Below are 26,643 nucleotides of genomic sequence, written 5' to 3'. Positions count from 1 at the left end.
TATACAAGCACAGTGCTTCTATGTTCAGGCTGTAGATGATGCCAAGGAAAATTGAAGTCCAAACCAAGAAGCTGCTTTCACTGGAACTTAGAAAAACAAATACAGAGAGCTTTCTGTTGCTCATTTTATTTCATTTTCAATAAATCTAAATTTTGGGTCAACTCAACCTGACAGTGTTTATCTAAATACAAATGCAATGGTTATGGGAATGAGAACTGGTCCTTAAAATCAGAGTAGGAGGAGACTTTGATTAGTGTTTGGCTAGGAAGAAGGCAAGTATCTAAAGCAAGAAAATTTGAAGACCTTGCCATGTTCCACTGAAGTGGATATAAATTTTATCAGTACCTTTGAAGCAAGTAGAATCAGACTCTAAATTAGTGATTCTGCATTACTTAATAACTTACTCAAATCTAGTGCTTCTGGCTAACTTCAGTTTTTAGCTGGAGAGGATACTGGAGGGGTTATTTGGAGTTGCCTTAAACCTATATGCTACTAAATGATTTACTGGATATTTAGATCCCTATAATCCTGGAATTAGACCTACTGGGATATAAATCCCTGAAGCTCACAAGCAGTTAAATAATGACTAAAAGGAAAAAGAAAAACCCATCTAATCCTTTCCATGCTAAGGTATGTAATAGCACAAAATTTGCAAAATCCATCTTCCACACCAAGTAGAGTGATTACAAATGAATGCAAGAACATTATCCAAAAATATTGGAAGCTGGAGAAGTACTGTGATCAACTAGAACAACAAACAATTCCTGAAAGAAAGGGAAACTACATAAATATTTATGTATGTGTTTTACAGGGTCCGCACTGACACAGAGTTCCTTCTGTACATGCTTTTATCAAAATTCTCAGCCAACAGAATTCCATATGTTTGTTGCAAAGTTTTCCTTTTTCTTTGCCAGGAGGGCATATCCAAAGCTTTCATAAGGAGACTGAAACCATGGGCTGGATTTGCTAAGATCTGTCAAACTTTTTCTGCCTTATTGGGAGCAAATATGGACTGGATTGCCAAGATGGAATTTTACCAGCCTGCCTTCAAAGCCTGCTGTAGACAGGAGAAAGCTGCCGTAGGACTTTAGTGGCCCAGGAACCAGGCCCTGTGAGCATCCTTGCTCTGTGTTTTCCTCTCCCTATGGATTGGTAGTACAGTTTTCATTGCAGACAGCCAAACTCAAGAGCAGCATCCACAGTTCTGGTTGCATTGTGCCAGAAAAAATGGTTTTGAAGGATCTCAGCTTGATCTGGTGCTAATCCAAAATACTGCACGATGCTGAAGAAATGAGGAAAGTAAGTTTAAGGTTATAGAATGGTGCTTTGCACAGCTATTGCTGAAAGGGGCCAGGGGTGTTCATTTGATGGAGTGTGTGAGGCTGTGTGCTCAGCAGCATCTCCTGAATGGAGAGTTACTGTATGCACTGCAGGGGTCCTGTGGGAAAGGAAGTTACACACTTCCATCCCCATTCCCAAAGTGTTCCTGGAAGAACCAACTACTGAACTGACTGTAGTGCTTCCAGCCCCTTGTCTGGTCATTCTGAAATTGATTTCATAAGTATTTCATGTGTTCAGGTGGGCTGATGAGGACAAGGTGAGCTCTGAGAAGAATTGATTCTACCCTTGCTCAGCTGCAGAATCTCATCGCCTTAATATTGCAGAAGTTCATCTGCATCCTGCAGTGCTGGTGCAGGGAAATGAGGAGCAGTTCCCTCAATAAGGTGACTTACTTGTGACTAATGACAAATACTGCAGGGTCTGGCCCTGCTCCTCTTCTGTATAAATGTAATTTTGTACAAATAGTCACATTCCTGTGCAACCACTGGATGTATTACTTTGATCATTTGACAAAACGAGCAGAGGCAGGTAATTAATTTTGGTTATTAGGTGTTTGTCCAGTATTCACAAGTAGGAGTGGATCATGGTTACTCTGCCTCTGGGGCTATTTATTTGCATAATTTCCTTTGTTTGGTAGCCATGTGCCATCCAGACTTTGGGGAAGAGCCCTATAATCCCTTTATGGTGGAATCTGCGTGTTTACTAATACCCATGTACAGTTTGTGTGGATGTGTTTGGGGCCAGTCTCTGCCCACTGACCGAGGCTGTGTTCCCATGCAGGAGGACCAGTGGGCACCTGCCCATTTCAGGAGGGAGCAAGAGCCCTTGGCCAAATGCAGCGTGCTGGAGTCATGTGCTTCCCAAACTGCTCCAAATCTCAAGGCAATTTTCTGTGCTTTGCCCTTCAACATATGATTTATGTTAGTGAGTTGTGGAGTCAGTGCTTCCCTTGGTGAATTTTATTCTACAGTGGGAGTTATTGAAATGGAGAAGTGACAGAGGTCACAGACCAGAGTTTCTCATGTGCAGCACTGCCAGTCCTCCCCTGGCTCCTCAGCATTAGGGACTGGCTGTTTTATGAGCCTCAGGATACATAGCAAAGCCACCAGCTCTTCTGAAACTTGCTACTAGGTCAAAAGAGCTTCCTCAGAGGTTTATTTTTTCTTGGAGATGCACTCTTTAGTAGCTCCTCCAAAAATTCCAGTGAGAGCAGAAACAGATAAATGTTAAGCTTCCTTTGCATTCCACAAGAGGTCCCAGCTGGTCTTTCTCTTCCAGCAGTAACCCTGGGGCAGAAGGCAATGCTTTTTATTTCCTCTCACACTCTGCAAAACAAAACCTTAATAAGGCATGACACAGTTGTTCTTCTCCATGTGTAATTTGAGGGGTGTTCCCTAAAATCTCTCTGGATGCAGGGTTGCCTGAGACATTCTAAACACTTTGGCTGAAATTCTATTCAAAATTTTATCACAGGGCTTTGTGTGTGGATGAATTTCAACCATAGTTTCTATTTCACCTGATTTTTAAGGCCAGCAGGAACCATTATAATCATCTTGGCTGAGTCTCATAAGCAAGAGGGTTTTGCTTAGTGATTGCTGCATGGAGCTTGTGGTAGGGCTTGAGCACATAGTTTAGAAAGGCATTCAATCTTGATTTAAAAACTCAAGTGATAGGGAGTTTGTCCTGGATAGTTTACTACCTACCCTGGCTTGTTCTTGTGGATCAGTTGTCTGAGTCACAGAATTTAGGCTATACAAGAAAAGGAAGCAAAATATAGTGGTGTCTTCCTTCACAACCTAAGCCTCACATGAGACTAAAAATTGAGTATGTTGAGATTTACTTTTTGCAAATCTGTACATGAATAGTTTCAGAATTTCACAGAAATACACATTAAAAAAAAAAGACTCCCAGAGAGCTGAAGCTTCTTCTTTATTTGTAGTGAGCTTCCCTATATGTTTTAAACACCATCATTTTTATGGCTGTTGAAGTGTTTATTTATGTACTTGGAGGCTTGATTCTGGGAGATAGAGAGGTTGGAAAAAGAAAAAAGATGCTGTTCAGCAAGCCAACAGAGAACGAAGAGTTGACAATTTTCTTTCAAAGAAAAAATGAGAGTTGCATGTGCTGGAAAAGTGTCTGGAACTGTGTTGGCTGTGCAGTCAAACTCTGCCTGATTGGACCTGTAACCTTGTGTTCCAGTCCAGCCCCTGGGAGCTTGTCCTGGAAGTTTGCTGAATTCACTGCATTCCCTTCTGTGCTGGTAAATGGGGTCCCAGTATTCAGATTTCATGGCTCAGCCTGAGTTTGTTTGCTCAGTATGGGAGCACGTGGCACGAGCTGCACGGAGGTGACCTCAACCTTTGCTGGCCTCTTGGCGAGTGTTTTGGCAGGGAGCAGCTGCAGGCAGCACCACCTTTTGCCTTCCTTGTTAAGCTGGACCATGGCAGGAGCATTTCCTTGGGCATCAGGGAGTGCTGAAGGTTCCTTGAGGAGCGTTCTGGCTCTGAGCCATGAGAGCTCTACTGTGAGAGAGAAGGACAAGCAGAGGGCAGGGTATCAAAAAGTTATGTAACACTGGACAAGTCCAGGTTAAGGTCCTGTGCTAATGAAATAATCATTGTTCAAAAGAGCAATCATTTTATTGGTTCTTTTGTTTGTTTGTTTAGTTTGGTTTTTGTTTTGTTGTTGTGTGTGGGGATTTGTTTGTTTGTGGTTTTCAGTTTTTTTTTCTTTCATACTCTGTAAATGTCTTATCAAAGTTCAGAAAGGAAGTCTCTGCTAACAAGCATGGGGAAGAAAATGTTATCAGCTGAAGGCCAAGTTAATAAAGAGCTGCCTATTTATTTAAGACTTTGCTTGTGGATGTAAAGAATAATTGCATCAACACTTTATTGGGCATTAGTATCTGTAACAGCCATTAAACCCCTGGGAACTTGTAAATGGGGTAACTGGTATAGAACTGGCTATAAAACTGGGTGCTGTTTGACCTAGAGAAACCTTAAAAAACCAGGAGGTGGTCAGGAACACAAGATATTCTGCAGATGCTGCTGCTGCCTCTCCTCTGCTTTTTTAGTCCAGATTTTACTAGATGAAAATTACTTTCATACTGAAAAGTGGAACATCTTTGACTATCCAAACTTAAACTGGATTCAAGTGTTTCATTAGTTTTCATAGTTAGTTTCATTAGTGTTCATAAGTTAAAGATTTCATCTTTTGCAGATTTATCAATCACCTGAATATCCAATCTTTCAATGTTTAACTGATACTTGGACTGTAATATTTCTGTGTCTCTAATGAGGAGCATTTTATATATTACCATTTTATATGTTATATAGGGTACTTGTTTTTAAAATGTTTTCATTTACTAATACAGTTCTTCTCTATACTTACATGAGAAAATACCTGAATCACCACATGATACTAGGTAGTTTTTAATTACATGTAAATGTCAGTATGGTACATACATACATAAGTACACAGTGGAGTCTCTAGGAGAGTGAAATGTTAACCACAGCCGAGTGGTGAGAACAAGAACAGCTCTCCTCATGTGGAAACAAGAAATCAGAGGGGAAAACCCTTCTTCTCTGCATTTAATTTCAGGATTGCTGTATGTCCCAGGTGATGTAGGAAGGAGATTTCATTGCCTTGCCCAATGTCCACAGTAGATATCCTGGTGTCCCTCAGCAGAGGTGCCATTACTGGCAGTGGCTTTGCTGGGAGTGCGTCTGTGCCGCTCGAGCTGCGGCTCTGCAGGTGCGGCTCACTCTGACCCACTCACACCAGGCAGTGAGAACTTCCTCAAGGCTCCAATTATTTCCATCTGCTAGAGGAAGGATGCATTTGACACAGGTGTCTATTGGCCTTTTCAACTCCAAGTGGCCTCTCTCCAGCTGGCTCAGTGATGGGACTATCCACAGAGGAAAGGGGAAACATCCCTGTGTGCACACTTCCTGTCAGAGCAAACCTTTATGCTGTGAAGAACCCAAGATGGTTCAGCATGCTTTGGATTGGTTTTCTAGAGAAAAAATTTGATGCAGGTATTTGCTGCCCATTTTATCTTAAACAGTCTGGAAGAGATGGTTAACATATCCTCTAAACTCTTAACTCAGTAGGCTCAGAACAATGTCCTCTCTTTTCTAAATTTTAAACTGAAGAGAACCACCATGCTCTAGTTTTGTTTCTCAAGTTTTGCCCTTTCATTTCTTTTTTTTTTTTCCTAACAGGCACAAGCCTTAAGCACAGGTGGCTGCTGTGTTTTTTTATTTCTGATGATAGCTATTGACCTGCCAACTGGGTATTCTCTTGGTAATAGTAAACAGGCTCCTAATGGCTAAACTTTCTTCCATTTAAATTCTGTAGTCCAAAAATAATCTAGTTTTTTATTAACCAGGGAACATATTATTAAACACATACATCATTTTTACCAGACTCTCCCTCTCTAAACCTAAGTAAGTTTTAAGTCAATGTTTTAGGGTTTTGTTGTTTTGATTTTCTTTCTTTAAAAAAAAAAATTGGGATAGGCCTCCAAACAATGGAAATTAAAAAGTGAATTTAGTGATTTGTGTGTAAGTAGAAGGCCTGGGAGCTAGAAACTATACACAATTTTGACAGTGTGTTTGAAATTACATGAGAAAGAGTATGTCTCTGACAAGTAGCAGACTCCTTGCTGGTTATGACAGACTCAGAATCAATAGGTGATTTCAAGGAGTGTACTCCTCTGGATTATCTTGTTTTATATGACACCTAGATTTTTTTTTTTTTGTTCTATTTACATAACTTGTTTAAATTGAAAAAATCCATTATACTTTCTCAGCTATTAAAAGAAAGGGGAGACCTTCCTGGCATCAGCTAGATGACCCCTTGAGTTAACTGATTATAAAAATATCAGAGCTTTCTTATGCTGATGTGGTCTGGGCAGAACCCTTCTGGTACAGCCAAGCCATATGGAATTTATATCTCAGTCAGTACATGGGAAAATGAGATTATTTACTCCAGGATATGGTAATGCTCTCAGTGACTCTCTGAATCTTTGTGAATGAGTGTGAATGCTCAGGGAATTGACAGGCTGCTATCACAGCCTCGGCCCAAGTGCAATCCAGCAGGCTCTGGTCAAGCTCTTGCACACACTGCTCTGCCAAAGGACTTCAGCCTTCACCTACAACCTCCTTGTTTTTCCATTACTAAGACTTTCCCAAACATGCAGAGCCAAAGGGACATATTAACACATGCCTGCATGCCAGAAGGCACAGCATGTCTCTGTGAGCAGGAAACACCCTCCTTGTTTAACAATGGATGGAGCTCTCTGCCTTTGTTTTTCACCTGAGTTAATCTTGGCCACCTTACTTGTATCATTTAGGTCACCTAATATGTTATGCAAGTGAACTGTAGCTGGCCAGCATTTCCAAATTTCCCTTTCCCACAATGATGGGAAAAGACAGCTTTAGTTTTCCTCTTGCTTCATTTGGATGTCACTTGGGTACAGTCCTGTCCTATTGTGCACTTCCAGAAAAGTCTGTGAGTTCAGCATTGATGATCCAGCTCATCTGGACATCCCTTTGCCTGGCTAAAGATCCATGTGTTACTACAATCAGTAACTTTTACCATTGGCATGGCTGCTGCTTCTCTTCAGCAAAATTGGAATTCCCTTCTTTTTTTTCCAAACATATTCCTACTCTGCCTTAAAGGATGCATATTTTTCTACCTTTCTACCTATCCAAACTAAAAAAAAAAAAATATCAACATGGGATTTTCTGGATTGCTCATTTCTTGAAACAATCCATGACCACAAATGGGTAGTCTCAATGGAGAAGAAGGCAGAAGGCTCCAGAGCAGTTAGTGCTAGATGGCATGAGGATCAAGTGGCCTAATCCAGAAATGTGGTCTGGGCCAAATTGTGGTTGTGTAGGTTTTTCATTTATCTGGTAATTATTAGTGAGAGAAGACTGCTTACTCTAAAATATTTCCTTATTTTTCTGGATAATTTTAATGTATTTGGAAATTTTCCTTGTTCTTCAAGAGATGTTTTTGAAAATTGTAATGTTTTAGCTATTTGTGATATACAGCCCCCTCTCCATACATATAAAAGTTAATAAGTGTATTTCTGCTTTTTTAGCATAAAAACAAAATACATATAAAAGTTCTAAAATACTTATAAAAGTTAATAAGTGTATTTATGCCTTTTTAGTATAAACACAATCTTCTAAATCCACATGAGCTTTTCTCATGAATAATGAAAACTGACCCCAATGGGAAGAAGTAGAGGAGAGAGAAAACCTGGACAGAATTGGTTGAGGGACGGGAGAGCAGTGCCAGAGAAGGGACTGCTGCAGAAACCTTTCCCTGGCCAGGTGTCCCTGTAGCAGGGCTCTCCCTCCTGGAGCCATCCTTCCCATAACACAGTGTTTCACTGCCTCTCTTGCAGGGCTGGTGCTGGGGGGTCCCTCACAGCAGAGAAAACCTGATGTTGGGTTGTATGGCTTCCACCTTTGCACTCAGTGTGGAATTTGGGAGCTCTGTGGGGCACCCGGTGCTGCTTGTTAGCCTGGCCTCACATCTCAGCAGCAGCCTGGCCAAAGCCCTGCTCTTTGTGCCTCTGCTGTGCCCCAGACACCACAGGCACAAGTAATTTTGGATAAGTCTGTGGTGGAGTTTGATTTAATAAATCCCTCTAATAAGTGCAACAAAGGAATAGGAAAGATCCCTTTGGTGGCTGAGCCAGCTTAAATGAGCAGAATGCTTTCTAATTAACAATCCAGTGGTTCACTCCACATGCTTGGCTTTCTATAAAGTGAAAAATACCTTTAAAGCATTCAAAGGCATCTTTGTTTTAAAGGAGCAGAGAAATGCTGCTCCATCCACTGACCACCACCACTGATCCTAAGGCCGTGTGGCCCCAGGTCACTCTTGCAAAAAGGTTGCCAATATTTTCTCAGCAAACTCTCTATTGATTGCATAAATACAGTGCAGTACCCATGAGGTAGTGTTGACCTGTCACATAGTAAAGATGTGGCAAGCCCCATAATTCATTACCAGTTGGAAATAGAACATCATTGGAGAGATAAGGATAACAATGACTTTCCATCCAATGATAAATTACTAGCAGCTGCATTATTTTCCCTCACTTATATATGGCTCTCTTTATTGAATTTAGCTTGAGATAAATAAATGATCTGCCAGGAGCCTGGTTAATATTACTTCTCTGGGACCCATTTCAGGCCCAACTAGGCTTTTGCTGATAATATCTTTAAGCTTTTCAGTAGGGAGAGACATAACATTTGTTTCTGACAAGAACCCTATGTCGCCTTATCTGTTTCATTTGAGAGGCCGTCGACCTCAGCTTCTTTAGTTAAAATGAGAGCTTTACTGTAGAGGCTAAGTTCTTGAACTTGACTCTCTCCTTACAATGAGATTATATGTCCTGGTTGTAAATTTGAAGCCACACATGATATACAGTTATTCTTAGCATTTCCTGTTGATCACAGGGTGGTATTGATTGGTCCCCGCTTTTGAATCTTTCTCTGATTTGTTTGGAAAGGAATTCCACTTTTTTTTATTATTATTTTTCACAATAATTTGTGAGCTTGTTGATGCACACTCATATTTAACTTCAGGCATTTGTTCCATTTGCAAATGACAGTGGGTTTTTTTCACAACCTCTCCCTCCTCCTTCCACCTTAGGAAAGGCATCTTACACATACCCACTTGGTTAAAAATAAAAAAAAGCCTAAGAACAAAAGATTAACTCCTTCTGTGAATCAAGATACCATAGAAGGCAGTTGAAGCCCCACAATTCTTTTTCTTACTGCTAATAATTCCTGTATTGTTTTAGTGATCCTGACTTCACAGGTTCCTTTGGAAAATTTGAAGCAGGGAGGGGATGGAGTGGAGGTGTGAGGCAGCAGGCATGATCAGCCTGCACTGCACTCCTCCAGTTACTGTTTGGATACCTCCATTGTGGTATTTTTGTTATTTCTGGGAAGCCCTATCATCAGGTTTTAGATTAAAATCGGACAACTGCCATTTTTCATGCAGCGTGAATTAGAGGAAATTAAACCCAACCACTTCTGATAAATCCTCTCATAAATAAACTGGCTGGTGGTGTTAGATACGAGTCCAGCCACAGTTTGATTCACATTGTAGTGAACAAAGAACAAGTTCTGTCTATTTTAATGCTTCATCATCATTATTGTTATTTATACTACAGGAATGCCTGAAGGCTCCAGCTGGGTTTGGAGACCCCATGTGCTAAGTGCATAATCAGACTTGCCTGGAAGGGCTTGCAATAGGAATAGGATAGAAAAAAAGGGGAGAAGAACTGTTATACCTTCCTGTGCCTACTTTGCAGTCAGGAAACTGAGGCTCAAGGAAGGAAAGCAGTCAGCTCAAGGCAGTGAGGAAAGTCTTTGGCAAGGTTGGCAACTTCCAAAAGATCATCTGAGCTTCTGCCAAGTGCCTTGATGTAAGATCCTTTCCTACAGCCTTTTTGGGGGGTCACCTGTCTGCTTTATGCTTTCCCACTAGGCAAAAGTTAGAAGATAAAATGGGAATATGGCGATAAATCTCTTTTATCTGATGTTAGAAGAATTCATGGTTAGAAAAAGAGGCACACCCTAAATAGCATTTGCATAGGTTCATGTAAAAGAAGATATAATCTGTGTGCATTTTAATTTTAATTTGAACAATGTCTTGTCTTGAAATGAAATAAGGAAAATTTGCCTTTTTGTATAATAGGAGTAGTTTTGGCATGTACTGGCCATTTACCCTGTCACATCAGAAGATAAAAAGTCTTGTACAATGCCCCTAAAAGACAGAAAGGTTAATATTTATTAAATTAGAAAAATAGGACAGTCATGTGAAATGCAGTTGGCGTAAGCCAGAACCCATTCTTGTTTATCTTGAGAGATTGGCAGGATCTTCTCACCAATAATTATTAGCTAAATTCTTCAGAAATTAATTTCACTTACAATCACAAACAGGCAGCAGGAGAAAAAAAACCAAAAAGGTGGTGGACATGAAATAAATTATTTGCTGCCAAAGAATGAGACTGCTTTTCCATTTCTGCTGTGCTGCCATTCTAATGTTTCCCTGAGTACCCAGAAAGCATCAGGGTGGGATTCACACGCTTGCACAAAGCCAAATTAAAGAGGCTTCATGCAGGGCTTTCCACAGAAGACTGAATCGACTTTGTGCCCTTGTGTACACTCAGTTTGTGAGCACAGGGAGAGGAGGGGACTGCAGCAGTTGTTGCAGCCCCCAGAGCAGCTGGGACAGCTGTTCCAGAGGGTTCTGACCAGAGATTCCAGTAGCTCTGTCACCAGATTACTTATTTCTGTGTGGTGATCCCTTTGGGCCTGGAGGTGCAGGGATTGCTTCTTGGAGGGGTGAAGTCATCAGGCATCCCTCACTTCTATCCAAACCATGTCATTGCAGCAGGGAAGGGTGATACCTATCACTGGAAAAGTTTACTCCAGTGAATCATTCTTGCTAAGAGCCTGTGCAGTGGTGTGGGTACATGCAGCCTCTCCTTTTTGTGAGCCTCAAAAATGGAATGCTGAAGTCACTTGACCAATGTGAAGGGAAGTTCAGCTGGGAATAAAACAATTTTGGATTTGATTAATAGAACACCCCTCCTTTCCTGGGTAAGAAGGGGCTGCTTTTTCCTGGTACATGGGTAGTGCCTGGGTTACCAACCATGTGGCATTCATCAGTACCATTTCTCTGTACTTTGTTCACTCTGCCATGCAGGACTCTTGATCCATATTGCTGTTCCCACAGAAATGGTTTTTCTATACAAGCCATCTCTATTATTCAAAGTAGTTTCTTGATCTCCTATGAGGCTACCAGAGAATTGTATGTCAGTGAGCTGCTGAGAGGTTTTACAGCATTGCTGTCAGCACATATTTGACAAGGATCTTCTACAAACCCTTGCAGAGGAAGTGTAGCTTCTGTATCTACCTCTAAATCTGGTTTGATTCAGTTGAACCATGGACTCCTTCTCTTGTGATGTTTTGTCAGTCTCCACTCTGACCACCTGTGTGCAGTGACACTGCAGTAACTCTCCTGCTGGTCACTAGATGCCACCTTTACAAGCAATGAGACCCACCTTAGGTGATGATTTTTATACCTGTCATGGGAGTCACTGCCTTTACAGCTGACGTAGAGCAGCAGATTACACCAGTGCTCTGTGGTCCCTGCCAGTGCCAAGTGTGCAGATTTAACCTCTCTTGCTCAGTGGTGGTTCCAGAGTGGTGTGGTGTCAGTCACTTGCAGTGTTGCTCACAGGGACCTGGGCCAAGGCCAACAACTCAATTCATGTTATTGGCTGAATAAGAAAAATGCCACTGGTGCTGACCTTGTCATAAATCCACAGCCCCTGTCCCCACGCCACCAGCTGTCCAGACCAGCCTTTTAAGGACTGATTGTATTTCTGGTTGCTAAAATTGTTTGGTTCTTTTGTTATTTCAACTCTGTGGTCTCAGAGGGACAAATTTCTCAATAATTTTGCCTTCTCATCCCCACTGTGTGCTGTGTGCCAGCAAGGCTGAAGAATAAGGCTGTGTTTAAATGAAAAAGCCCTGCCTTTTCCTCCTCACAATCATACAGGTTAAACACGACTTCTCGCTTCTGTCATTCATCCTATTAAGAAAACCCCAGACTGCCAAGTGCACCCTCATTTGCCAGTTTCCAGGGGATGGCAGGCATTTATACCTGAATCATAAACCCTGAAGGAAGGGCCTTATCTGATGTGGTACACCAGGCTTAATGGGCTGGTCTGTGCAGCTGCAGCACCTTGGGTGAAAACTTCAACAGTGCCTCTTTAGAATAACCAGCTTGGTGTTGCCTGCACTGTGCCGAAGGACACGGCTGTTCATGTTTACAGACCTTGCACTTCACTGCTGCAAGTGGTTCTTTGGTGGCAGGATCTAATTGAGCAGTGTCCTAAACTGGTTGGGTTCAGTTTGAAATTCCAGCTCTGCAGCAAGATTGAATGAGGTTGGACCAGTTATCACCCTGTCTTGCCTCTCTTGTAGGACGGAGATGCATTAATGTGTTGATGATGTAAGACTGAAAGAAGACTTTGCTTGTAGCCATTATTGCTGAACCAGTTGTTCTGATGATTTATCCAGAAAGCCCTAAGTGTCCTTATAAAAGTAAAATTTCTCTGTCTTTTTTTTTTTTTTTTTAATTCTTGAGCAGATGGAAGACTTAGATGGAAAGGAATAAAAAACATAATTTGCCGAAGCTCTCAATTAATCATAATCAAGTTTGTGCATGTTATACTCTACAAGGGTAACAACAATGAAACACAAGGAGAAAAGGATGCTTTCCTCAGGCAGTTCTGGAGACATAAAAGCAATAAAGAAGCATACTTCAGAATAATGTGGAGATATATGACTGCCCTAAATAAAAATGCTTCTTTAACGTACTGTAAAAATAAAGATGTTTAGTTAGATTTATCATTCTTGTTACAAACACAAATTGATCCCTTGGACTACACCACTGGCTGTGAAAGTATCCAAGGGATGGTTGCAGCCCACTATTTTCTGTAATTACTCCAACAGTGTTTTATTTGTTAAAGAGCTAACTGGATTATTCCTTGTTTTCACTCCAAGGTTAATATATGGGGCACTTGATCATGCAGATATGGATTTTTGACTTTTAAACTATATTCAAGCCATATTTTAATTTGGTATATTGAGAGGAATTGTTTGCTTAGTATTCTCCATGAGTCACATCTAAACCTGTGAAAAGACATTTTTAAAACTAGTTTTACAAATAGCAACATGTGGTAATTGAAAGCCACCCCACTCCCCAAATCCGCTCTTGATTGACTTGAGAACATTCAAAACCAGTGAGATTCATTTCTGCAGCTTCATTCAACCATTGCAATGCGCAAATGAAACAATTGTTTTATTTGTAAGAGGAGATTATCCCTTGAAGGCAGATAGAAGGATACTGCCCACAGAACCCCATTTGCAGGCACAAAGAGCGCTTAGTCAATTTTTGGCAGTGATACTGAAGCTATTAGTTTTGGATATGAGTTCACTGATGTTCAGTGCTGTAGATTTCCAGTTAGTTCATGAAGGGCCTTTAAAATTACACACAGAGCTTCATTAATTGCTTCAGAAAAGAAGCAACAAATATCAGGCCCTTAAAGTGTGTGTGCACAGAATGGCCATTGATTTCAATGAATGTTCCCCACTGGAGAGCTGGTCCTATGTCCTGGGAAGGCAATCACAGTTTGTACAGTAGTTGCATCAGCATTGCCTCGAAGTACAAGGGCTTCTGCAGGATCAGGCCCTGGTAGCTGTAATTTTTTTTTAATCTCTTTCATTCTCTCTCTTTCTCTATATTGTCTATATACAGGGTTTATATACATGTCCACACGCATACATGTATATATATTTGTGATTCAGTGCATTAAAAGTTTAACAGTTAATGTGTTAAGTTAGAGACCAATAGAAGATGACAAAGCCAGGGCCTTTCTAAAGGAAAAAAATAGAAATTCAGTTCTCTAGTCTTGAAGGGTTTGTTTTTTTTTAACTTCCATTTGATAGAATAGTGCTTGAACATTTGTTCTACAACCAGCTATCCATAAAGGAGAATTTCCTATGCCTTCCTTGCAAATGGCACAACCTCATGTGATCCCTGATCACAACAAATTGATTTATTTAAATAAAAATAATGATCTTTCCTTTCTCCAGCCCCAGCAGCAAAATCCCATGTAACCCCAATCAGCAAATTGATACAGTTATCTTTTTTTGCTCTCCTTTCTCCAACCCAAACAATACCACCCTGATCCCCAAGTAATAGGAAAATGATTTATGCAAACAAAAATAATTATCTTTCTTTGCTCTCCACCCTCCAACCGTATAATCTCAGAAGCTCCTTGTTTAACAAATTGATTTATTTAAATTAAACAAATAGTGATCTCCTTTTGACCTCTGTGGAGCACCTCTGTGGCAGACTCCTACCACTGCAACCATCTCACCCATATGCTTAGAAGGATGTATTTTAAAATATAACAGCACTTCAAACTAACCTTGATACTTTGTGACTCCTCTAATCAAAGCTTGTGGGAGCTCTGTTCTTGTGAAATGAAATTAGGACATGTGTCATCAGAAAATTAGGAAAAGTAAGTTAAATGTCACTGGACATCACTGGCAAAACTTTCGAGGAGCAAGAGGCAGAGTCCTGCTTGTCAGTGGTTTCCTGCTTGACATGATCTTGTTCTGTGTTTGATAGTCCTGAAGGTGTATAAATACATATATATGTACGTGTTATCCGTGTATTTTTTTCCTGTGCTGGTTTTATTTTAATTTGTATTTTCTGTGCTGTCCAACCAATGCCTCTGTTTTGTGCAGCTGCTGCTTAAACAGTCATTTGGGCATTTTACAGAATTACATAATTATATGTGCCATAAGCAAAAGTGCAAATAGTCCCACTTAGCACCTAATCAGATGATATCTGTTGTGAAATGCTGGCAAAGAAGCCAATAGATATGACTTTGCTGTTAGCTCTGCTCCTTTGGAGGCGAGTACGGGCTGCAGCTGGAATTTGGCAGAGATGGAAGAGGGATTAAGTGATAGTGGGGGCCTGAGTGCATTGTGTACAGAAACATTCTTTCCTCCACCAGTTTCTGTGCTGTGCCATGCTCAGAGCAGGACAGTGGTGTTAGCCAGTCTCCCAGATTTTGAAATAGTTTGGTTTTTTGCAGTTCATTCACACTGTGTGTCTGCTTTGGTTTCAGACCCGCAGTGCTCCCCGACAGAAGACAGTGACATGATAGGAGTGGTGACACAAGGCTCTCACTGTTACATTCAATAATTGATTCTCCTGGATGGATTGTGACTCCCTAAAGGTTGCAAAGAGAGGTAAGAATGATTGGACAGTTTCAAAAACATTAGTTCCTTCCAAAGTCAGAAAGTTTTTACTCCTTTGCGTCATTCTCCTCCATGGTCTCACACTCTTTGGGTTGGAAATACATGGGAAAATTATTAAGAAGAGATTGTTTTATTAGCCAGGCATTTTTTCATTCATTTTTGGGTAATTTTGAGTGTTTTTATTTTAAATGTTCAACACTGAATTGGGAATCACCATGTGAAAAAGCTGATTGTGTCAGTTTTTATGATTGTCACAAACTCTACATGGGAAATTCAAATTAAAAAGGAAAATGTTGCAGAAACTGCTTAAGTTACAAAATAGAACTATAGATACCTCTTTTTTATTTTTTCCATTCGAAATATAATTTTTATTCTTCCAAAATCTAAATAATTGAGGTTTTTGCATGTGAACACCTTTGGAGACATGATCTCAAAATATACTTGGATATTAGTTTGAGAATATTCTATTTCAAAGTTCAGTCCTTCCCATGCATTTTAATTACCTTTACTCCTGACTTGCACAAGCAAAATGAGGTGAGACTCACACTATAACATTATGCAAAAATGCTGCCATAAAAAAAAAATAATAATCTTGCTCTGAAATTATACCTGGACGATTATTAGAGCTGCAGCCTTTTAAAAAATTCAGTCACTGTCTATTGTCTTGCCAGAGAGGCAAGTATTTCTACAGATGGCTTGGAATTAGTGGAACATGAAATAATGTCAATGGTACTGGTAAGAGGATTAACCAGCAGTTCTGATGTTATTGAACGGTTTGCAGAGACCATATTAAACAGCCACATCAGTCCACAGGTCAGCCCTGCAGTTCTTCAGCTAAGCAAACACAGATGGAGGACTCCCTTTCATGGCCATCATTTCATGCCTTTGACATATGTTAGGCTCTTGGGACTCTGTGGCATATTTACAGCCTGAACATTAAAGATTCCTTTTCTTAGATCCTTAGTGGACACCGATGTCTAAGTCAGCAGCAAAAGGAAAAAAAGGAACCCAGGACACTGGGGATGGACCCAGCAGCACAAATGTATCAGTGAGGAATTAAGCTGCTAGGAAGTTCCCTGATGAAATGCTGGGGCCTTTTTCAGTTGCTGACAAAAGTTCTCCTTAAGAATCCAGTCAGTTTTAAATCTCTTTTTCGTTCGGGTTGATCTTGTCTGTGTTTGGTCAAAACTGCCTATGAAGTTGCAGTGGTTGAATTTCACAAGGAGAGAGGGTTCAGCTCATGTCAGCACTGCCAGGCTTCTGTGCTTGTTCAAAGTTTCTGCAAATCTGCTGGGAACTACAAATTGGCCAGAAGAAATTGAGGGAACAGTCTGTCTTACGATATTCCCGCTCCTTTTCTATTCCAACAGAAGCTTTGGCACTTCTTTATTATTTTCCTCAGTTTTTTGTTTCTCTGAAACAAGGAGTGAGAAATAAAAAAAAATAAATAGCACAGCTATGTGATGAACAGGTATCTTTTAGATACACAAAATACATACTCATGTATGTCTAGTGAGAACAGGGTGGGACAGGTTCTTCTTGTCTATCTGAATACTTTTACCTGTCTCAATCCTGAAAACTTGTCAGTTTTCTGATAAAGATATAGGTATAGACATGCTTTGTTCAAAGTAAAATTCCTGAATGTAAAGGTTGCTGACAAAGAATTTGTATAGAAAGAAGATAAATCAAGTGATAAAATACAGAGCTTTTACTCAATAATTACTTAATATGGTGCAAATTTTAAGTGAAATTTCCATCATACAACTGCTCCACATGTAGCCACTTCTTCCTGAAAGAGGAAATAAGCACTCAACCAGAGAGTGTAACAATGAATTACATTCAACCTAGAAGTGCTTTAGCATGTCTACAAGAGCTGCTGCCTGCTTCATTGATGGATTATAAGTTAGCATGGAATCCCACAGGCATGTCAAGGTATTTATGGAGTGTTCTGATTGCTTGGACACTCCCAACAAATGTACAGTCAGAGCAGAAATCAGAGTATCACTGTCTCCCACTTTATTTTATTTATTTATATTTAGCAAGTGCTGGAATATTACAAACCACCAAGCACAGCTGTAGCTGGAATATACTTTCCAAAGCTTATTTACAGTAGCTCTCACTCACAATGGGTAATGGTATATTACTCCATAAGTAGTTCCATTGATTTCAAGAGATCCATTAGAGAGGTTCCACTCCTTGTACAGCTGAGTGTATCTCGATTTGGTCCCATGGTTGAAATGCAGAAAGAGCTCCTTTACTGCTGTGTTCTTAAATGCATCAACAGTTTGAAAAGAGCCCTACACCAAGCCCTCCCCCAAAAGCTCATAATAGTGCAAAATACTGATGAGGCTGGAGGGATAAGGTTTTGCAATATTTTATTTCCTTGCAGAAACAGTGATACATGTTCTTCAGTTATACATAGATGAATGTTCATTCCATGTGCTGTTTTCAGCTGTGTACTCACACCAGTCCAAAATCCCAAAGAGGAAAGTAAAAGCTGAGATTCACATCAGTAGCAGAGAACATCAGGTGATGTTGATTTAAAGAAAACATTAATCAATCCAGATTTGCTTGGAACGGGGCCCAGGTTCACTCAACAGGTTGGTGAACCTTAGCAAATGTTTCTGTGAATCTGTTCTGTGTTTTGACTTTGTAACATGATCTGAAATCATCTGAGTTTCATGTGGTTTTGTTGTGCACGTTTGGAACGCTCGTGGGGCGAATCCAGGGAAAGACAGAGGTGCTAAATTTTGCATGATGTGGAAAGGTAAGAAGTGTTTCACTCTTCCTGACACTCCCTGACACCAAAGTGAACAACAGTTGATGCTGTCAGCACAGTTTTAAAAGAGGAGACAATCACTGTCTGTCAGGCTCCTTGAGTCTCCAGGAGTCTTTATTTTGGAGCCAACAGACAGTCTTCAAATCATACCCTGAAAAACCCTATCATGAGTTTTGGACTGTTAGATTCCTTTTCTCTGTTTCTGGTAAATGTCAAAAGTTTTACTGAATAGGCAGGTACTGGAGTTGTGAACAGTGTGTTATGTTTCTTGATGTATATTGGTTTGAAGAAGTTTTATAGTGCTTCTAAAAATTAGGTTTTTATGTTGAGTCTGTGGATGAACAACTTGTGTTTTAACTTTATTCAGTTTGTCTCTGAATTCATAAAAAGGTGTATTCAGCCTCCATAGCTGGATATAAAGTATTTAAGATCCATCTACACCAATCAGGTAAAAAATATGATGAGGTGACACTTTCTATTAATTTTATTTTTAGTCCAAGCTAGAGCCGAGAGCAATAAAGATGTGAGACACTCTGTGTGAAAAACAAAATCTAATTCATCAGAGGATGCCAAATTTTTCATTCTGTTTCAGGGTGAGCAACAGAATTTTGCTGGAGCTGAGATTTTGGAGACAAAGGCAGGTGGGAGGAGCTGTTTATTTTTTTTACACTGATTCACTGCCTCATAATTGAGACATGTTTGTGGATCAGTGGGATGACTTAGGAGGAGCCTAGAGAAAAGGAGGCCAGTCAGTGTAGCTTAGTGGCCTGGCATATATATATACAAGCTCAGAGTAGATAATTTAACTGTCTTTTCTGGCCTTAAACCTGAGGGAACTCAAAGGAAAAATCAAAGTCTGCAGAGGTTATAGGTAAGAAAAAAATGTAACAGACTGGGGTGTCCTTTATTGCCCCTGAGGTTCAGCATTCCTTAGCACATCAAGCAGACTGGGGTACAGCCACAGAGGGAATGGTCCTGCCAGTCCTTTCAGAAGTACATTAGGAAGGAAGAGCAGCTTGACAGTAAAATTCAGGTTTAAATTGATCTCTTTATTCTCCTCTAAAAGAGTTCTGTTTGCACGTGCTCATATCATTGCATTTTTCCACTAAGGTTGTCTCACTTATTTAACTTGACACAGGGAGCCCCCTCTGAGGTCTTTGAGATTCCAGCCAGCATTGGAAGTGACAGCCCAGATAAGGCAGGTAATCATATCAGACCTTGGGGGACCACACTGACTACTTTTTAATTGATAATTCCAAGTTTCTGTAATAAATTTATTTCTTAATTATATACATCATGTCATACATGGTAGCTAATGATTACCACTAGTTTAAGTCTGCAGCCTTCAAGACATCTTTCTCCCTACCATATAATCATAATTTTCCTTCCAAATTAAGATTTCCTCAGAAAGAAAATGAACAAAACCTGCACATTAAATCCAATTCCTTCCAAATAAAATAAAAGTAGGTAAATTTAAGATTCTAAGTTAAGTAAGTGATTTTAATTAGTGGATAATTTCAGGAAGATCATAAAGCATTTAAATAACACTGAAGTTATGTATATTTAAGCAGTTTTATGGAGAATTAAAGTCTTAAATGGTAAATTTCTTATGTAAATACAAAAGTTAATGCAAGAATGTTAATTGCTTTTCCTAAGTTTCTCACATGGCCTAGATGTTATGAGAGGTATCCAGAATTGCATTCATAGTAATAATGTGCCCAATTCAAAGCTTATTAAAGTCCTTGGAATTTTTCCATGGATTTTAGCAGTCATTGTATGAAAACAACAAATGCTTTTCAATGTCTAACTTCCAGTACTGAGGAAGTCTCTTATATGTCAAAATTATATACGTGATGTCAGTATTCTAACATAATGGTAAATTTTTAGTTCAAAATTCCTTTTAATAGCCAAGAAATTTAAACTGACCTTGAGAACTTATCCAGTTACCTCTTTAACAAATAAAATTACATTTGGAGCAACAGACATTTTACACCAGCAGATTAGTTTATATAAAAGAAAACTTATACACCAGGAGAAGCTGCTACAATTAGACAACAAAATGTGCCAATAAATTGAATTATCATGAATATGAATTCTCCCATGCCTGTCTGTAGGTCAGCAATAGTCTTACATTAGTTTTGACTTAAATAGATCAAATTAAATCTTAATTTTACAGTTTGATACTAATGAAATGCGTAAGGCTTGAAAATAATGAAATTAAAATCAGGGGTAGGAAGGCTGAAAAGTCATCATGTATACATTTTCTGAATTCCTTATTGTAAACCCCATGGAAATAAATGCCCTGTTGGAAGAATGAGCACACAATGTAGTCCTCAGCAGTTTTCTTTCATTCCCTGAAAACATTTGGTCTTCTGTGAGAGCATGGAAGAACCATGGGCACATCCCTCCCATGGCAGTGTCAGAATGTGGATGGATGTGATAACTTTCCATGCAGGCTTTTTATTCCATGAAGACATAGAAATCACATTGCAGGGGCACCAGCAGTTAAAAAAACAAAAGTGTGAATGCTGTCACTGGGGTCTCCTTGTGACTAAATTGTTGGCATGTGTGAGGAAAAGTACCTCAAAGGGCTGGTAGTGGCCAAAAAAATCCAGAAAAAGCATTTTTTTTCATCTAGAGAAGGTTTTCCAGGGAAAGCTGTCCTGATGCAGGTGGGAGATGAGGCAATGCCCACATCTCCCGTGCCCCAGTGCCTGCTGGAGGCCATGCCAACCTCAAAGGCTGTCCAGAGCCTCCGTGGGCATTTCTGGCAGAGGGACATGGCAGGAGTTCAGCCTCCTGCAGAAGCCACCCTGCCTGTCTACGTGAGAGCAGGGCTGGAGGCAGCATAAACCTGGTCTTTTCTTTCTCTTCAAAGCATTTAACATCCCCATTACGCACAGTCCGAGGCACGCGATCCAGGACGTTGCCGTGCCTCTGTTTCTTCAGCTGTTGCATGGGGATATTATTATGCTCGTCTCAGATGCTGAGAGGGTTAATTAATTATGTTTATGAAACCCTTTGAGATTCTCAGATGAAAGGTGGCTTTGGAATTGTTAGGTGTTATTATAAGAAAAAAGAATGATTTTATTGCTTTATGTTAATGGTTAACATCTGCACCACAAAACCTGCTTGATCACATAAAGATTCTGCTAAGCATTTAATCCTAATTTGCAGGCTGATGCATATTCATTTTATTTAGAAGATTAATTTAGTCATCAAAGGTTAATCTGCCTCGGGTTTGTAATTAGACAGAGCAGTGACTTGGTGTCTCTGGGCTCACCCAGGTTGTACTGGGTTTTCTGAGTGGGCAGGGCTGTAACTGTCACGTTTTCACTTCCAGGTAGTGCTCAGAGTGGGCTTAATTTGTGGAGAAATAGTGAGTGGTAAAAGCCTTGGCCAGTTTGAAGATTAAAAATAAAAGGAGAGGCACAAGCCAATAAACAGTCAATATAGTGAATCACAGAATGCTGCTTTGATTCATCCCTGGAAGGTTTACTCAATGTGGTGTCAGGGGGATAAGCAAGGGATTTTTTTGTATGAACATGTAGAACTGATTTAGCAGATTTCACAATTTTTGCTGTATGAATCCTGCCCCTCTTTCAAAATTACTGATTACCAGTATACAGAAAGTTTCTGAAATGAAAAATTGTGAGGCTTTCTGGTGAAAATCTCAGATTTTAACTTTTAGCTCCTGTTACGAGACATTGTTAGAAGGTCATAAAATGTGACCTGTATCTGCTTGTTCCCCTGAAAATTAATCCTTTTGTGCTTAAGTTTGGCTCCTTTAATCAGAGGTCACTAAAGAAAATGTGGTCCTTGTGGAGAACAAAAATCATGTTTCCTTTGCAGGTACACCAGAAGGCATCTCTAATTACTGTTTATAAAGCTGGCTGTGACTAAGTGTGAAGGATTATTAGTGCCAGGTACTGTCTTTTGAAGTGAGGAAGAACAGTGGCTGCCTCTGCCATGTGCTCATGGCTTGCCCTTTGTGCAGCAGTGGGGAGGGTGATATCAGAGGGTGTGTGCTGTGCCTCAGCACAGCGTGAGGCAGCCAGGTGGCCTCCAAAAACCTGGGGATGGGACACCAGGGTGGCTTGGGACGAGCTCATCCTCGCTGTCAGGGTTGTCAGAGGGCAGCTCTGTGCCTCGGGGATGAAGCTCACACAGGGCAGGACGTGGGGAGCTTGGAATGGGGGATGGAGCTGGGAAATGGCAGAGGAAAACCTCGCAAATGGAAAATTTGTCACAAAAGTAGCGGTTTGCCCAATGTGAAATCAATACGTGCTGCAAAATAAGCGCTGTAAATGAAAATCATGATACTAGAATTTAGGAATTTGGCCAAAGCTTTACATTTCATTGCAGCTTGGCTTTGGTTGAGTTTAGAATCCAGATTCCATAGGGGTGGTTGCTCTTTTTCCCCAGCACAGCGCTCACATCTCTATTATGATTTGCCAATTTTCCCCTCCTCTTTCTGGTGCAGAACCTCAGAAGCATCCAAGAAGGGATTTTGAAGACCATAAACAGTTCTTAATTGAGAACAGCCCAGAATCAAGTTAAGTTCTAGCTTGACTACCAGAATATAAATGAAACTCTTTTATTAAAGCATTATATTTTAATTTTTATGAAGAACAAGTGGCCTAACGTGAAAAAGCTTTTAACATAGCAGTTATTTGCTTGATAACTGATAAGTTAATTTTGGATGGGTGATTACAGCTATTGCTTCTTGTCTTCTTCACTTTCATTTTTACTTGATCTAATAACTGTTTACTGATTTTCATTTGGGCTCGTGGTGAACTTCTAATTCAATTGGTGATAAATTCAGATTGGTTGAGGCCTGTTATTGCAATCAGGTTTCCCATTTCCAGATTAAAAGGGCAGTGGAGTTTTACTGGTGTTTTGAAGGAAGTTGGAATGGTTTTGAAACTGATGATTTGCAAAGCTGTTTGCAGGCTGACCGATTGGTAATCAACAGTGAGCACTTCTCTGTTCTTTACAAGAAGGATAACCAGCCATGCAATGAGAATACGTGATGGCAATTCACTAAAACCAGGAAAAAAACCCCAAACAGCCAGAGCAGGTGTCACTCTAGTCAAGTACTGAAAAATAATGTCATCCTTGCATTGTTCAAGCCCTTCATTGGTATCCAAGAGACTGAAAGGGGAATTACACACGTTTGCTGCAGATTTTAGACAGTTTATGCTGTTTTAGTTCTCTCTTCAACCTGAACCTTTAGTGTCTTCACTTGCATCTTAATCCTGAGCTGATTTGTCTGAATGGAAGACAGGTACCACTGAAATGTGGATCGTGAGCTTCATCTGTCATCCCTGCTGCTGTATCATTGACTTCAGTGAGCTTCCAGAGGAATGAGTCTGGCCCACAAGAGGATGTGAACTGTCAAGAAGATAAACCTCTTTCTCATCCATTTGAAATGTTTGTGGGAAAGAATGCCCTAAATATTTAGCAGCTTGTGTAATTTGAGAGGCAATGCAGGGGGTTTTTTAATTTTATTTTTCTCTCTACCTTTCCATTTTCTTTATTAAATAGAGGAAAACTTTGCCTTAGGCCCAGTGTGCTTATGACAGGGAAAAAATATCTGCCAGAATCTCTATTACTGCTCAGGCCTGTATATATTGCTATTGCTCTTGTATTTGTAATAGCAAAAAGTGACCATGTAGCTTATAAAAAAATCCTATTTGCAGAAAAATATCCTCCTCCCTCCACTTTTTTCAAACCCAGCACAGTGTGTGAAGAATCCAGGAGCATTTATGTTGGTTCTGTCAAAGCAGCATGGATGTAAGTACTGGGCATGTGTGCATTGAGTGATGCAGCTCCTGAAAACAGCAGGGAACAGAGATGTTTTAAGCTGGTTTAGCTTCCTCTCCTTTGCATTTTTGGGAGTCAGTGCAGCTGCACAGAGAACATCACTCAAATCTACTGCAGCCCAGCTTGGTTTCTGGTGGACAGAAGAAATAATGTGGGACTTGAGTGCTGCAAACCTCATATGTCCCCACTGGGGTCACCTATTTCAGCACTTCCAAAAGCAGCCAAGCTGATTGCTTGCTTCAGCCACCATCAAAGATCTTGCCCCTTCCTATTTCACTGCAAGGAGCTGCAGTGAGTCAGGCTTGGGTGGAGGGGGGAGATCCTCCACCCAGATTGCCAGCTCAAGCTTGCCAGGGCTTTATCTTGTGTTCTTAGGCAATGTGTTAGAGTTCTGCCTCTGGAAGGGCACAGGGTTGCACTGTGCTTTTCTCCATCACCATCATGCACCAGTGCCTGGCTGCTGCCTCTTCAGTCCTGGGTGGAGCAGGACCCTGAGGGACCCCCTTGTCTGTGCTTTAATGGAGCTGGTTTACATTTCATGTGTGAAAGGGATGGTGCAAAGTTCATGAATATTCTCCCTGGGAGTGAGGCTGCCCGCTTGTGTGTGCACAATTGCAAATTCCCAGTTGGAGTGAATATATAAAAATTCACATTTATGCACCATTAAATTTACATGATACTGTCCACAAAATCAACATTTTGGAGCTTTTAGACCATTCTTAGCATTTCTCCCCTGTGCAGGGTGACTCTGAAGCAGATTCTCCTTGACTGGGATATCTAGGCAGCAGGTCCCTGGCAGTGTATCTCTCTCCAAGAGCTGTGCCAGCTCCAAGACTGGTTGCTGGTACCTTCAAAGGATGAGAAGTTGGCACCTCCTTTGGCTCCTGTGCAACCAAGTGCTCTTCTTTCCCAGCAGAAAGATCTCTGCTTTCTGCCTTTGCCCTCGCCTAGGGCTGAGATGTCTTTATCACATTTACCCTGTGGGCACAGGAAGTGATATTATATAAGAAATAATTTTGCAACCCTATTTCTACTAATCATTGCCACTCCTCCTGTAATAACAGACAGATGCAACATACACTATTCATGTTTCTATTATTTTTTGCTACAGTTTGCATGTGTTTTCCATTTAATTACAGTATATGAATTTCGTATCACTCATTTTTTCCCTTCTTGCATTTAAAATTGAATTTGATATCTGTGATATATAGATAGGCCTGTGGTAAATTGTTTGATGCACTGTACACTCTTAAGTCTGTCTCTGCAAATCTCTTAAGTGCTCTGAATGTTTTCCAGTTTTGTTGGTGATGCAATAGCATCTGGGATGGTATTGGAGTAGTTTCTGCACAGGGCAGAGGAGTAGCTTGAGCATTTAAAGAAACTTTGCTTGACAACAGTACCAACACCAAAACCAATCACAACCATTTTTAGTTGTTAGAGAACCATTTGCAGTTTGTATCTCAAAACCAATTGCAAAGGACTTTGCAGGAGGAGAAAACTGAGGTGTACTGCTCAGTGATGGCCAGGAAACCATCAACAGGGTAGTGACAGCACTGAAATAGGACCCACATTTTTGTGACCCACTCAGTGGGAAACATAACAATTCAGGCTTGAAGATCTGTGCTGTGCTACTTGTTGGATCCTTTCTTTATCAACCTGTATTCCCATGTTTGAATTGAGCATGTTTTAAAACTTGAGAAAGGAGATTTCAGCCCAAGTTTTGCATGAAAGAGGCCAGCTGAACTAGACAGAAACAAAGAAACATTGCTAACTGCTTTTTCCTACATTGAAATAATAGTGGAAATCTTACTAACAGTGGGCTCTGCCTCATGTGTAACTTCCCATGTGTTTCAGATAGAGTTGAATTGTCCTGCTCCTTACCAAGAGAAGAAAAACAGCATAAGAGTACTGGTGAATGGGCATGCTTTGGATTCACACTGAATCCTGGAAGCAGAATTGTCCCCTCTGGATGTACAAGTATCATGGTAACCCTCCTCAGGTAGTAGTCAAGTCTTGTTTTTTTGTTTTTTCTGAAGTGCAATGTCTGTCTGCAGTGTGCTCTACAGATCAATCAATCAACTGCCAATGACATGATTTTAAAACAATGGCTGGGTGCTTACTTAGTCCACACATAGCTCATAGAGGCTTTGAAGGCTGATGCACTCTATTGAGTAAATAACTATAAATAAAACAGACTATTAAAACATTTTAAAATGTGCATTATGCCATCAAACTATGCTGTTTGAAAAGGGCTGTGGTGTTTGGGAAAAATTAAACATTTTCAACAACTGTCCAAATACATATTTCCACATAGGTTTATGGTGTACAAAAGATATGTCTGTGACAACTCTTGGGCCCCAACAAGTTTTATTAATTATTCTTTGAGTAAAGTATGCTTTCAGTACATGTTTGTTCAGCCAGGTGAATAATAAGACATTTCTCTTGGTGAGAGCTCTCCTGGTCAGTTCCAGCTGGACATGACCAGCACTAGGGCTGTTATCACTGAAGTGTTTTTTCATTACTTGTATGCCATCTAGGACCTGCAGATATTTTGGTATTCTGAATTCCCTAGACACCCAATATTAGATTATTTCAGTGTCCTAATTCCTGTTCAGTCAATGAGGAGCAGAGTCTGTGGGCTTCTGGCTTTGTTGTTTAATGAAGGGTACAGTGTGATGCTTGAGAGACAAAATTTCTTTAGATAAGAAACTTCAGAGTAGGGACCTTACTTTCCTGCTTGCCTGTGATGTTATCAAGCAATAATCCTTGCTAAGTAAGGATTAATGTTCAAACATGATCATGCTGATGAAATGT

The 26,643-nt window shown here is 40.3% G+C and overlaps 1 long non-coding RNA gene across 1 annotated transcript; it reads left to right on the top strand.

Annotated features, from left to right (window-relative positions):
- Positions 1–1,178: 1,178 nt before the first annotated feature.
- On the top strand, positions 1,179–25,785 carry LOC143695102 (uncharacterized). Its single transcript, XR_013184019.1, has 3 exons — positions 1,179–1,299; positions 15,092–15,215; positions 25,684–25,785. It is a non-coding gene; the product is annotated as an uncharacterized LOC143695102 (long non-coding RNA).
- Positions 25,786–26,643: the final 858 nt, after the last annotated feature.

Source organism: Agelaius phoeniceus, chromosome 12 (assembly GCF_051311805.1).
Source record: "Agelaius phoeniceus isolate bAgePho1 chromosome 12, bAgePho1.hap1, whole genome shotgun sequence".
Classification (NCBI taxonomy): domain Eukaryota; kingdom Metazoa; phylum Chordata; class Aves; order Passeriformes; family Icteridae; genus Agelaius; species Agelaius phoeniceus.
Note: the sequence above shows the minus strand (reverse complement) of the source record. Positions and strands in the feature narration are given on the sequence as shown.